The following is a 12,528-nucleotide window of genomic DNA, read 5'->3' on the forward strand; positions in this document are numbered from 1 at the left end:
ACTGTTGGGTGTAAGACAGGCTATGAGGATGTATTGTACAACATGAGGAATATAGCCAATATTTTGCAACCACTGCAAACAGAGTGTCACCTTTAAAAGTTGTGCAAAAATTTGAACAATTAAAAATAGAAATAGAATCAAACAGCATGTGTTCTTTCTTATCTGGCTACTTTCATTGAGTGTATTTATTTTTGATTCATCTGTCTTGTGGTGGGTCCAAAATTAATTTCTTTTGGTGGCTGTGTAGAGTTCTATTTTTTATCTATTCATTGTGAATGGACATTATCCCAGTTTGGGGATGTTACCAGTAAAGTTGCCATGAACATTTTTGTACAAATCTTGGTAGTAATATATACTTTCATTTCTCTCTCTTTTTTATTACTTATTTGTTGTTGTTTTTTTGGGGGGGGGGCTGTGCTGGGAAAGACCTGCTTTCTCAGGCTCCACAGTGACGGGGGCTACTCTCCGTTGCAGTGTGTGGGCTTCTCGTTGCAGTGGCTTCTCTTGTTGCAGAGCGTGGGCTCTAGCTGCACAGGCTCAGTAGTTGTGGTGCATGGGCTTTAGTTGCTCCTCAGCATGTGGAATCTTCCCAGACCGGGGATCGAACTCATGTCTCCTGCATTGGCAGGCAGATTCCTATTCACTGTACCATCAGGGAAGCCCACTTTCACTTCTCTTCAGTGAATACCTAAAAGTGGAATGGTAGGTGTGTTATGCATCTTTTAAGAAACCATTAAATTGTTGTTCGAAGTGATTATAGATTCCCATATGCAAGGCTTTTAGTTGCTAATAGATGGATAGTGGTATCTTATTGTGGTTTTAAGTTGCATTAATTATAACTAATTTTGTTGAACATCTTTTCATGTATTTATATGCCATCAGCCTATCTTCTTTGCAGAAGTGTTCAACTGCTTAAGCCACTTTTAAAAATTTTGATTCTTTGTTTCCTTATTACTGATTTTGGATAATACTATATACATTCTGGAGACTGTCAACTACAAATTGACATCTACCGCTACAAAGATTAAATCATATGCTGCTACAGCTGCTGATTTTCAGTACTACCTGAAAGGAGCTCAGTGTGGAGAGCAGAAATGAGGTACTCTGTGCTCAGGGAAAAAAACTGGCAGGACAGGTCTTCTGATAGCTAGATATTTTCAGAAGCTAATTTTATGAGTCCGATTCTTGTATCTCCTCACATTTAGAAAAGCCCTAAAATCCTTCGTGGTGATGACTGTATCTCGTGACTAGCTAAAGCTTCCTGAGACCAGCAGGAAAGTTCTGGAAAAACATGTGCTTGATTGCATGTATTCCCCCATTGCCAAAATTAAACATATACTGACCTTTCATCCTAGCTCTTTGGAGCAGTTTCTCAGAGCTATTTGAGGTGCTGTCTCCCAGACTGCAGTCCTCATTGTGCCCCAAATAAAAAACTTGCAGCTCTCACATTGTTCATTTTTTTTATGTCAACAAGACAAAGACTTTATCAATAATGCGTTTGGCAGCTTTTTCTCCTAGTCTGTGTCTTGTCTTTCCGTTGTCTTGTAAGTCAAACTCACTTGTGAAAAGGAACTTCCAGATGAGAGAACTCGGCACTGGGGCCGAGTTAAGGAAAAGGTCTTGGCCTTAATTAAGGATCTTCTCCAAATTTATTTTATTTTCTGTCTTCTCCTTCTCTGGATTTTCTAACTTATTCAGAAAATCTAGCCTGAGTGGAAAAGTATGCTTTTCTCAAAAGCTTAGAGTAGTATTTTACCCCAATAATAGGAGAAAAAAATGGATGGTGAGCTTGGGGATAAGGTGAAGTTGATAAACAGCAAAAAAAAAAAAAGTTAAGTCTTAAGACTTTTTTAAAAAGGGTCTAGAATTCTGTGACAAACTTAGCGAAAAACATTCAGACTTGTTTTTACAATGAAAGAGAGGAAAAAATTATTTGGTGAGTTTGAAAATTGCTGAGCCTAACTCGTCCACACGGAAGGTAATTGGGTGTAAAACAATTAAAAGCAGGAGTAGAATAAGTGAAATAGTGAAACTTCTTTGATTTTGCTTTTATTTTTATGACTTTGTTGTAAAAGTGAATTTCTGTCAGTCAAATGTAAAATTTAACTCCTGACTCTAATAAAAGTGTCAGACTGCAAATAATACCACCTTTCATGAAACATAAAAATGATAATATTTATACATTTCTCAAAATAAAATTGTATAATCATATTAAACATAGTTTTCCAAACAACATATATTCCTTTCCTCACCTCCAACCCCCTCTCCGGCCTCCAGAAGGTCTGCTTGTGTGTCAAACTTGATCGACTGGTTTACATCTGTCTGTTGAGGTCAGCAGGTTCAAGAGAACTTGGTAGGGAGGAGAGCAAGGTCCTTGTGATACAGCTAAGTCTGAATGCCATTCTCCCTCCCTTTATCTGCTCTGTTATATAAAATTCCAGACACAGAACTAAATTCAAGACAAATTTATTACATGGTCCTTTGCTTTAAAGGATATTGAGCAAGAACTGAATTTTACAAGTTTATTTTTATGCTATAAACTTCTTGTAACTCACTGACAATTAACAGAGACCAGGGAGATGTCTAGGAGGGCATAAGTGAGGTTAGGTATGTATGCATGTGTGTGCCTATGTGTTTTGCATGATTCTGTGTGTGCAAGTGTGAGAGCGAGAGACAGAGACAGAGTCCTTGCAAAGGATTCCCAGGCTGGCTCACACACCACAATATTGACACTTAGGACTGAATATTCTTCTTTGGGGGTTTCTCTGGTGGCTCAGATGGTAAAGAATCACCTGCAAAGCAGGAGACCTGGGTTCAACCCTCGGGTTGGGAAGATCCCCTGGAGAAAGGAACGGCAACCCACTCCAGTATTCTGGCCTGGAGAATTCCATGGACAAAGGAGCCTGGCAGTCTACAGTCCATGGGGTTGCAAAGAGTTGGACATGACTGAGCAACTTTCACTTCACTTCACAGTCTTTGTTGGGGGGCTGTTCTATATGCATTGTAGGATGTGTGTGTGTGCTCAGTCACATTGTAGCATAATCTCCAGCTTCTCTGGTCTTATACTACCCAAAGTTGTGACAGCTAAAAATGTCTCCAGATATTGCCAAATGTCCTCAGAGGCGGTAGGGTGTGGAACATAAGGGAACTTGAGTTACCTGATACCCACAAGGTGCTGACGAAGCTCCTGTAAGACCAGAGGGCCCAGACCCAAGCATTCAGGGCTGCAACATGGCATTTGAAGGATGATGACCTCAATATTTGCTCAGATATTATTGCTGGCAATGGGGCCAGAACATCTTATGTTGCTTTATAATGTATCCAGCAAATTCTTAATGATTTCTTCTGTTTGCAGAGCACTTCTCTAGGCAAAGTCTAGGAGGCATGGGGTAAAATGTTTGCTTTGTTTAGGAAAGAAGGGAAATGTTTTCCCAATTATAATTGGTTCTTTTCTAATTTAATTTTTATTAAGGTAAAATACACATAACACAAAATTTAACATTTTAGGGCTTCCCTGGTGGCTAAGTGATAAAAGAGTCTGCCTGCTAATACAGGAGACACAGTTTCCACCCCTGGTCCAGGAAGATCCTACATGCCTTGGAGCAACTAAGCCCATGTGCCACAACTACTGAAGCCTGCATGCCTAGACCCCCTGCTCAGCAACAAGAGAAGCCACTGCAATTAGAAGCCTGCCCACCACAATTAGATAGTAGCTCCCGATCACCATAATTAGAGAAAAAACTAAGGTTTTCTCTCTAGTTATAAATAAATAAATTATAAATAAATAAATTTTAAAATTTAACATTTTAAGTATACAGTTAAGCAGTATTAGGGACATTCACACTACTGTGCAACCGTCACTATTATTCATCTCCAGAAATTTCTCCTAGTTAAATTCTGTCCCCATGAAACACTAACTTCCCATTCCCCCTCTCCCTGCCCCCACTAAGCAACCACCATTCTACTTTCTGTTTCTGTGCATTTGACTATTCCAAGGACCTCATATAAGTGGAATCATACAAGCTCTGTCCTTTTGTGACTGGCTTATTTCACTGAGCATAATGTCTTCAAGGTTCATCTATGTGGTAGCAGGTGTCAGAATTTGCTCCCTTTTAAAGACTCTACGATATTCCCTTGTATGGATGGACTTCATCTTGTTTATCCATTCGTTTATGGATATTTGGCTTACTTTCACCTTTTAATTATTGTGAATAATGAACATTGGTGTAATAATTCTTTCTTGATTGCTTTCTTTTAAAAAGGCATTTGTTTTCTTAAAATTATGTCTCTGTTTTTCAACCACCAAGTCAATGGTTGGCTTCTCTAACAGTCTCTCTCTCTCCCTCTCTCTCTGTCGCTCTCTCTGCTGTTCTATCCCCGTTGTGGATATCTGACATTAGTGTCTACTTAAGATCTAATTTCTCCTTCCTTTGGTAACAGCATCTTGATTTCCTTGAGAGAACCACATGTCTTCGACTCTCTGTTCACACAAAATGGGCTTCCCTGGTGACTCAGACAGTAAAGAATCTGCCTGCAATGCGGAATACCTGGGTTTGACCCCTGGGTTGGGAAGAGCCCCTAGAGAAAGGAATGGCAACTCACTCCACGTATGCCTTCCTAGAGAATCCCGTGGACAGAGGAGCTTGGCAGGCTACAGTCCACGGGGTCACAGAGTTGGACACGACTGAGCGACTAACACTTTCACACAATTTGCGTAGAGCTGTCACCACCACGCGCCCATCATTCCGCTCCCCAGCCCTTCAGGGGCATCAAACCGGTGAGACAGTCCATCTCCAAGACCATCCTGACTGGTTGAGCACTGAGCATATGATTCAAGTCAAGCCACTAACATGCAATCCTGAGAAATTTTCTGAAGATTTGGGGACCAAGAAGAGCTCTTTCAATAAAGTAACACTGGGGTTACTGAGGGGGGACGATAGAGGCCTGGAGCCACTAACCACCATCTTTGTCACCAGAAGGGATGAGTCCTAAGTGACCAGAGCCACACAGAGGAAAATAAAACTAAGAAGGAGACAAGACTGATGACATCTATCTTATGGCCCTGATCCAGCCATGCTGGACTGTCTTCTTAGATCTTTTCCTTTCTGAAGACAGTTGGAGCTGGGTTTCTGTCACTTGAAAGAAAGAAAGGGAATGAAACAGGAGAAATGAAGGAAGGTAGGAAGAGAGAGAGGGAGGAAGGAAGAAGGAAAGAAAGAAAGAAGCATCCTGCTTAATATACCCTTTCCTTCCACAGTTACTATTTGCTTTTCAGAATTCTGAAATCTAAGCAAGCAAATGTTTCCTTGGTGTTTCAGGGCCACAGGGCATTGTTCTTGTCCACGGGGTGCAGGGGTTGGGGTAGGGCAACATTTCAGTCATCCTCTGACACACCTATCCACCCAGAATGGAGATGATCAAGAGATAATGTCTCGTGAACTTTATAGTCAAATCAGGGAGGTGTGTCAGGCACAAAAATAACGGCTGTAAAGGAAGAATGGGAGAGCAAAAGCCACCTTCAGATGAACTTCCCTGGAGTTTTGGCTGCTCCCATGTTGACCTGACCCTGGGCCAATGGACAGCGTGCGCCTCCTCTGCCACCATGCCAGAAATTATGACCGTAAGAGTAGTCACTTGCATTCCCATTCCCTTTGGGAATGCAAGTGCCAAGGTGAGAACTACATGTCATCATTATCCTCAAAGGGAAGGGAAAGGTGGCAGGACCAAGCGGGACTCTGGCCAGCAGCCCATTACAGCAAGTTCAAAGGTTATGGTGACCTCTGTTAGGAACTACAAGGTCTCACCCACGGGTGAGCCAGGACTTTCTGGGCTGGGGCAAGAATGGAAGTCAAGTGATGCTGGCCTGTAATGAGAGCAGGATCGCAGGAGTCATGGGGTAGGAATGGATGGGAACAAAGCCAAAGGTCAAGGACTCAGCTAGCTACTCCATAGTCAGGAGCTGGCTTGTTACATAAAGGAACAGAAGCTGTAGGTGTTACTGTGTGTCCTGGGAGGGTTAAATTAAGGCCACAGGTCTGAGGGTACCTGGGTATAAATACCCTGGGCATAGTGAGTTCCTGCTTTATTTCATTTAGTCCTCCTAACTTATGTGAGGCAGGGTTTATCATTATGAACCCATTTTACAGATGAGAGAGCTGAGGCCCAGAAAGGAGAAGGGCTTTGCCATAAAATGTGGAGCTGGAATTTAACCAAAACTGCTTCCAAACTGGTGCCTTTTTTATTGTCTGAATTTGGTGAAGTATCATCTTACAATTTTTTTAACTGTTTAGGTTTGGCAATTCACTCTGCTAACTATTTTATATTATTTTTTAAATGAAGCAAAGGTGAATATTTTTAATGATAAAAGATACAATTCACAAAGAAGACAGACATCCTAAACCATTAGATACCTAACAACAAAGAAACAAAGATACATAAAGCAAAAATCAGAAGAAATATAAGGGAAAAGGGAAAATATATAATCATAGACATATTAACATTTCTCTGAGAATATTTTATCAAGTACAGAAAAAATAAGATTAGGAGCATCTTGAATGATGTCATTAATAATTTAAATATGATATATATCTATTTATATTGATTTATATGAATCTTATATCCTACACAAATATATTTAAAATTTTGTATCTCATACATTGTTATTAGATGTCCACAGGACATTTAGAAAAACTGGCAAAAAGGTAAACATTACTAAATTTCAAAGAGTAGAATCCTTTTTTTGCGTGTGATTCAGTTATACACATATATTATTTCTGAAATAATTTCCCATTATAATTTCCCATCATAGGTTATTACAAGATATTAACTATAGTTCCCTGTGCTACACAGTAAACCTTTGCTGCTTGTTGCACATCTATTTTTTTTTTAATTAGAAATCTTCTGCTAACTATTTTATTCCCACAATCATGGTTGCACATACATATAGAGAGAGTACAAATGGATGGCACTTGTTCAGCTATATTTCTCAATTTGGTATTTAGAATTATCTTTGTGCTGAGGAGAAATACAGACAATCCTATCAACCTGAATAATAAGAGTTTTACCTTTGATATACATATTGCTATCAGGTAAAAAAGCTTCCAGGTAAAGATGAGCCATACATTGCTTTTTAAGAAATTCTACATGTAGGGCTGGGAGTGAATAACTTGCTGGAGTCATAATATTCAGTTTCTTAATAGCTGGTAGGCTTTTAAAATGAGTTCTTTTAAACCCAAATATGTACACGGAAGGGCTTCCCAGGTGGTGCTTAGTCGTTCAGTTGTGTCCGACTCTGCGACCCCATAGACTGTAGCTCCTCTGTCCATGGGGATTCTCCAAGCAAGAATACCGGAGTGTGTTGCCATGCTCTCCTCCAGGGGATCTTCCCAACCCAGGAATCAAACCCAGGTCTCCCGCATTGCAGGCAGATTCTTTACCATCTGAGCCACCAGGGAAGCCCTCCCAGGGGTACTAGTGGTAAAGAACCTGCCTGCCAATAAGGAAGACATGAGACTTGGGTTCAATCCCTGGGTCAGGAAGCTCCCTTGGAGGAGGGCAGGTCAAACCACTCCAGTATTCTTGTCTGGAAAATCCCATGGACAGAGGAGCCTGATGAGCTGAAGTCCAAAGGGTCATAGAAAGTCGGACACGACTGAGCATGCACGCATGTAAGCATATGCATAGAAATGTAAATTGGGGTTCAAAATCATGGATTAAAGATATTTGAATAGGAAAACTGGTTAGGCTTATTTAAAAAAAATAAAATATTTATCTCATTCTGTACTTCAAAATAAATTCTAAATGAGCCAAAGTTTAACATGTAAAAGAGAGGCCCATTTCTCTCTCAGTATGGAAAGACCATGTTGTCGCGCTGTAGAAAAGAAAAACTACCTTGTCCAGCTCTTTGACGAACTTCTGGTCACACATCTGTGATTTCATATGGTTGGAGCATTCATCATCTCCCTGGGAGATGCAACTTTCTGTAAGTTTGCTACTGATGAACCAAGGAAGGAGGTATATGCAGATTTCTACAGAAATTATGATTCTATGGAAGATTTTGAGGACATGAGGAAAGCTCATATCTTTCAGAGTGAAAAGTGAGTCTTGAACATAAAGAATTTCTTTGGGTTGAGTTCCATAGAACTTTGTCACTTACCTGTGTCCCTGAACTATGAAAAGATGAATATCTGGGCTAAGGAATATTCTTTCTTGATAAATGAAGGATTAACAAATACTATGGACACTAAAAAAAATGTAAAAAAGAGATCATAAAAGCCCTAAAATAAAACATGGGTAAATATTTTTGTAATCATGAGAGGCTTGACATCTATTATACTGAAAAAGGAATCAACCTGAAACAGATAAAATGTATAATTTCTAAACCAAGAAAGAAAAAAACGATTAGCGTAGACAAGAAAAATGAAAAACTGGGGAACAATACTGCACACCAATGACAAAATGTCACTGTCCTTACTGGGTAAAGAGCTCTTAGAAATCAATGTGAAAAAATAACCACAGAGAAAAATGGAGAAAAGACACAAAGAGGGAATTGGAAATAATAAGTTCACAATAATGTGTGAAAAGAGAGTCATAGTAGCTAAAGAAGTGTAAGAACATCTAAGAGATGTCTTTTTTTCACTTATTTGAGCAAATTCCAGGAGATGGTGGAGGACAGAGGAGCCTGATGTGCTGCAGTCCATGCGGCCGCCAAGAGTCAGCCATGCCTTAGCAAATGAACAACAACATCCTTTGGAGGTAAACAGATAAGTGTGAAAAGATTTATACAGAAGGATTGTGTATAATTGCCACATATTTATAATATTGAGTTAATATGGAAGCAACATAGATATCTGTTAACAAAAGACTACTGCTTAAGTAAGTGGCTTTTTATTTATTGGAGTATAATTGATTTACAAAGTAGTGTTAGTTTCAGGTATTTGAGTGGCTTTTTGAATATGATGTAAGAAGCCTTTCACACTTCAAATAGTTATTAAGTACAAAATATCCTCTTGATCCACCGAGTCTAAAATATTAATTATCTGACCCTTAAAAAAAATTGTCCCGCCTCTGTTGTAGATCTCTGTATGTGCTTACAGATCTCTATATATTGTTGTAAACTTTGGGGTAAAAATAGTTTATAATACAGTATGAAGCATAGAATTCCATTTTTAGGCAAAATCAAATACATATATTGGATTGGCTAAAATGTTCATTCAGGTTTTCTGTAAGATCTTATGGAAATATGTGTCTGCACAGAGAAAGAGAGAGAGAAATTAATACTTTTATAAATTTTCTGTGAACGGTAGCTCTAAATGTTGTTTATTCCTTTATGGATTGAGTTATCATTATAATTATTGTTAGCAGACAATTGATCGACATACCCCAACTATACTGCACATGTTGATAATCAATGATTAAACATAAAAAATAAAATTTTATAGGAAATGTAGCTTTTAATGAGATGGATGGAGCAAGTTTTACTTATTTATTCAATGAGTTCATACATCCCAAGATGACTCTAGCTTATTTTTATAAGACAGGGCTCAGCACCAATTCAATTTCTATTTTTCATTTTTACAGTTATAGGCAAGGAGAGAGCTTTCACAAAAACAAATAGAGGTTTCTATAGCAATGCTACACATTTCTTTGAACACTTTTTGAGTTATATGCCAAAAATAACCTATCCTTTAAAAAAATTTTCTTCAAACCTATTGCTTTTAAAAAAAGTTCACGGCATGCTAAGCTATTATATCCCCCTTCAATTTGATTGAGAGCAAAGAATACTTCAAATCTAAAAAGGACTTGTTTGATACTTGGTCATTATTATTTATTCACTTTCTCAGTGCCAGCCAGTACCACTATTTCTAATTGTTCTCCCCTCTCCCAGGTTTTAATTCCCAGAGAAAAACAGCAGCACAGATGTGAGAATGATGCTCTTTGGAGAAGTGGGAGGGCCGTGGAGAAAGGGAGCAGATTGTACAAGGTGAGGCCTTGGACATGGATTCCCTTAAAACAGCCTTTCTCCACCTTTTTTTTTTTTTTTCGTGATCTCCCCTCTGTGGAGACTTTTTAGCCATTTAAAAAAAAACTATCACCCCTTTATTAAGTACTAATACCACAGATAATGTTTCGTATCTGTTTACGACTCCATGGACTGTAGTCTGCCAGGCTCCTCTGTCCATGGAATTCTCCAGCCAAGAATACTGGAGTGGGGTGCCATTCCCTTCTCAGGTCTCCTGCATTGCAGGTGGATTCTTTACCGTCTGAGCCACCAAAGAAGGCCACTAATGCCACAGATGATACTTCATATCTGTTCACATACTGTGGTTCCTTGGAAGGTTAATAACTACCTCCTAAACCCTAACCCTGGGCTTCCCTGATGGCTCAGTGGTAAAGAACCTGCCTGCCAATGCAGGAGATTCAGGCTGAATCCCTGGGTCGGGAAGATCCCCTGGAGGAGGAAATGGCAACTCACTCCAGTATTCTTGCCTGGAGAATTCCAAGGACAGAGGAGCCTGGGGGGCTACAGTCCACGGGGTTGCAAAGAGCTGGACAACTTAGTAACTAAACAACAACCCTAACCCTAAGCAGTTTTTGCTCCAGTGGGGGCAACTTCACCTCCATTGAGAATGAATGCCTTAAAAGTACACTCTGAGCACCCTGGGACATCTCCATGACTTCCCAGAGGAAACATTTGCCGCTGGGCAGCACATGGCTGTCTCTTCTAAATGGTCCCACGCTTACAGTCAGGTACTCTCTTCTTTCTCTCTTTCATCATCCTGCCCCTCAACCCCCGCCTCCAGGGCCCACTCACCTGGCACATCTTCAGATGTCAGCTTACACATCTCTCTCTCTCCCCAGCCCCTTCCAGAGCACCCTCCTGGACTTAGCACAGGATATTGAAATAGCCAAGTGTTTTTGTTGGTGGGGAGGCAGGAGGCCCTGATGGCTGGTGCTCTGTGTGTGCAGAGAGCATGCCTTCCATGTCCATCATTAGATCTTAATACACGGCACACAGCTTGACACAGAACAAGCGTTCGTGAAGTGAGAAATGGAGTAGTTTCTATAAACAAAGGATGTCCCAGTCATCAGCGATTGCAGCCACCATGGATGGTGAGCTGGTGAGCCCAGAGGGAACTCGGGAAGGAAAAAACACCTGCCGTCGAGCAGCCATCAGACTGCAGCCACTTCTTGGAGCAGTTTCTCAGAGCTATCTGAAATATTGTCTCCCAAGGTGCAGTGTTCATTTTCCCCAAATACAACTCGCAGCTCATGCTTGCAAATTTTTTTCAACAGCGGGAAACATTCAACTAATACTTTGCTTTCTCCTCCCAACCTGCACCCTGACCTGTATGGGTTAGCTACGGCAGGGTAACAAGCTATCCCCAAACATAGCGGCTTAAGACAAGAACCAGCATTTAGCTCATGATTCTGCAAGACGGCTGGGCAGTTCAGGTCAGGGCTCCCTTGTACTTCTGTGGTCAGCTAGTGAGCTGCCTGGGGCCTGGGTCTGGGGAGGGCCTCATCCAGACAGCTCATTTCAGCTCCACGTGATCTTCTCATCCAACAGACCCACCCCAGGCTTATTTTCATTGTGGTCGCCATGTGGTTCCCAAGAACAGTGGGAGGTGAACCCCAATGCACAAGCAACCTGTCAAGTTGCTCGTTTTCTTTTTTTTTTGACCATGCCATGTGACACGTGGGATCTTTATTTCCCCACCAAGGATCAAACCTGCGCCCCTAGCATTGGAAACACAGTCTTAACCACTGGACCACCAGGGAATTCCCCACTCACCTTTTCTTATCACCCTATTGGCCAAGCAAATCATGTGGCTGCTCCTGATGCAAGCAGTGGAGGCAGAGACTCTAGAAGTCTTTAGGGCCATTCTTTGCAATCTACTGCACCTCACCAGCATCAACATCAAAGCTGCCTTTGTGACTCCTTTTCCAGTGGGTTTACTGTAATGTTCCATTTAGCATCATTTCACCAAGGCCCTGCTCCCTGGTTCCCACTCAAGAACCACCCCCATCTCTCCCTTCCATAATAGGTCCCCTCTCCTTATATCTCTAAATTATCTTCCTTCTGCTGTCTGGAAGCCATGATCTACCCTCGGGTTTCAGACCTCACCCTTCAAACTCACCCACAGTTGGGACACAATGGGTGGGTAAAACCAGAACGATGGGCCTTCCCTGAGTTCGCAAAGCTCTCCCTGGTCATTTAATTACTCACTTATCACTGAGTTCAGCAAGTTCTATTGGTAGACAGTGCACAATTTCCCCAGCACTGAGCTTAGCAAGATCTTGGATCTTGTTCCCCGACTCCCTGCCTTTCCTCCCAGAGGTTCAGTGGGTCTGGCCTTGAGAGGCACCCCCATGCAAACAGCACTTGCAATACTGCAAGAGTTGTTGCCATTGGAGTCATTGCTTTTCTCTTGTGCTGATCTTCAGATTGACAAGGTGTGAAACAACACATGTTATGAACCACAATCATAACCAACTGGGGTGTCCATCACTGGTGATAGGTCCTGA

This window comes from Giraffa tippelskirchi, chromosome 13, assembly GCF_054371585.1.
Source record: "Giraffa tippelskirchi isolate mGirTip1 chromosome 13, T2T-mGirTip1v1.2.pri, whole genome shotgun sequence".
Lineage (NCBI taxonomy): Eukaryota > Metazoa > Chordata > Mammalia > Artiodactyla > Giraffidae > Giraffa > Giraffa tippelskirchi.